Source organism: Palaemon carinicauda, chromosome 2 (genome assembly GCF_036898095.1).
Source record: "Palaemon carinicauda isolate YSFRI2023 chromosome 2, ASM3689809v2, whole genome shotgun sequence".
NCBI lineage: Eukaryota > Metazoa > Arthropoda > Malacostraca > Decapoda > Palaemonidae > Palaemon > Palaemon carinicauda.
Window position 1 is genome coordinate 129,374,919 of NC_090726.1, and position 2,500 is coordinate 129,377,418.

At 37.5% G+C, this 2,500-nt stretch overlaps 2 protein-coding genes across 2 annotated transcripts in view; both read left to right on the plus strand.

The window, feature by feature from the left end:
- The window catches only part of LOC137626927 (liprin-beta-1-like), a 378,890-nt gene that overhangs the window by 293,210 nt on the left and 83,180 nt on the right, over positions 1 to 2,500 (plus strand). The window lies entirely within an intron of this gene.
- LOC137626867 (uncharacterized) overlaps positions 2,271 to 2,500 on the plus strand; it is a 13,765-nt gene continuing 13,535 nt past the window's right edge. The window contains 1 exon segment of the mRNA XM_068357854.1: positions 2,271 to 2,500. This exon segment is cut by the window's right edge and continues 1,963 nt beyond it. The gene's annotated coding sequence lies outside the window, so the exon portion shown is untranslated.

Below are 2,500 nucleotides of genomic sequence, written 5' to 3' on the forward strand. Positions count from 1 at the left end.
AATAAGGTTGGGAAGTCTTCCTCATCCTCAAACTCCAAGGATCTCTCATCAGCGGTGAATGATTGCTATTGTGATCTACCAACATTTAATTACATATTATTCACAGAGAGAGAGAGAGAGAGGAGAGAGAGAGAGAGACGAGAGAGAGAGAGAGAGAGAGAGAGAGAGAGAGAGAGAGAGAGCAAAACTCGAAATTTTGTAATCGAATAATCTTATGCTGTAATATTTTCATGACGGTAGCCAATTTTGCTCATAACATTGGTTTTTTCGTATTGTGAAGTCCTGAAACATTCCTTTCATAGGAATTTTACTGTCATTTTATTGAATTCTTTTTGTTACATATGCAGTGTGTGATTTTACATAAGCCAAACCACTAGGATTGTTATTCGTAGGTGATTATATAACAAAAACTGCCTTGACCAAGGCATGAGCGATCGTTAGAATAATTGCAAAACTTGAAATTAGTTTGAGTCTTGTAAAGTACATTTTTATGTTATCTATAACTATTTTTTAAAGCAATGTGAGTGATAGAAGCTTAACTTTTGTTACTTATTCCTTTACTATGTTACATGTGTTTGTGTATGTATGGCATGTCCTTTTTCAGTTATCTATGAATACTGTATACGCACTTGTAACGCGTTGAACATGCTCATGAGTTTAACACAATTAACTGTAGCCTATGTTACAGTTTGAGTCAGCCCAAATGAGTTTCATTCTATGTACTTATGTAATTTGGCCATTGGAATGTGTTTCTCCGTTCAAGTATCTTAAAGTGTGAATATTGGAGTACTTGGTCTGGCGAAGAGGACAGAGACGTGAGGAGTGAAAGGAATGAAGGATAAGACTTATGTGCTGTGATTGATGGAAGTCTGAACTATGGCAAGGGAAGGGAAGGATACTATAGGGAGGAAAAGAAGAGATATTGGCCTATAGAAATAAGAGAAAGATAGAGAGAGGGGGGATGCAACAGTTACGGAAGGTAATCGTTAAATAACCTTGTTGTGTATTTCTCTTTCAAGTTTTGTTTCCTTTTTTTTTTTTTTTTTTTTTTTTTGCGGTGTTGGTGGTTGGTAAATGGTGTCTCGTCTTTTTTGCTTATTATTTCATTTGTTTATCATTTTTCATGCGTGTTAGGCTAAAGTGATTCTTTATCACCTGAGTTCGAAATCTATCCTGGAGTTTCTTTGATTACGTACTTGTATTTGATCCTTTTCTGAGTATTTCATTCAGTGAATTTGTTTTATATTTCTTGCTTCCATCAAGTTGCAACAAAGCGAGTCTGATGTTTTCTATTGTGGCAGCCTCAGCGAGGCAAGAATTTCGCAATTACACTTTGTTGAAGTTGTCGGAATGGGGAAACAATTTTGAGGAGAGAATACCCGCTGAGAAAACAGGTTTCATTTTAGAAGGATTTATATTGGTTTCCATAGTTACGGATGAAAGAGTAATTTTTCTTTTGCATTGATAGTCATATTTCATATTAGGAAACTCGGTTAAGATAGTTAGCAAAGCTTAAAATTAGTTAATTACTAATCAACGTTTTTAAACAGTAGAAAAGTGTGGAAATGAGAAACACGTCTGTCTGTTATATTAGATTTTAAAGACATTTTATCAATTCTGTGAGAAAAGTTTTAAATCTTAACACATCATTTACGTCTTTTTTAGCTTATCGAGAAGTACTCCATTTTTTGTTGTTCTCACAGCTTTATTTTCCTTATTGTGACTTGTCTCTGAAGATCATCAAGGGAAAGAAATGTGACATAATTGAATTTAGAATTTAATATATTTGGGCGTCAAGGAGAGTTATCATGAAAACATTCCGAGACAAGGGATTTCTCCTCTGGGCAAGTTTCCCTTAGTTATATATACCTCAAATAAAAGTTAGTGCGTTGTCAATCTTTGGTGCATACCTTAACTTTGGGCAAAAAGTTATGAGAGTTTTTGCTCTCTCTCTCTCTCTCTCTCTCTCTCTCTCTCTCTCTCTCTCTCTCGCCAAGTGTTTGTGATTAAAAAACTTTGAGCTTTGCATATTTAATGACAGACATTAAATAATTATGTTAAAAGCTGTTTTTCATCTGAGATTGTGCCTATGGTGTAGGAAGATGATCTAGACATAGACATATAGAAGAGGAGAGAGAGAGAGAGAGAGAGAGAGAGAGAGAGTGTGTGTCTTTTCCCACCTATCTACCCTCTTGTCTCTTTCTCACTCACCCAGTATCTCCCCTCCCCATATTCCCCTCGCCCCTGGTAGACTTGGGCACTTGCGTTAGGGCATCTCTCTCTCTCTCTCTCTCTCTCTCTCGTCTCCCCTTCCCTTCTTTTTCTCTCTTGTCTGTTTCTCCCTTGCTCTCGCTCACACCAACATACGCACAGGCACACTAGCCAACCCTGAGCCCTGCTGCCCGCAGCCCTTCCTCGCAACTCAGTCCCTGTGTGACGGTTGTCGTGTGTGTATTCAATCTCTGTAGGAGGAGGCTCATCCCCACTTGTGAAAGGAAAC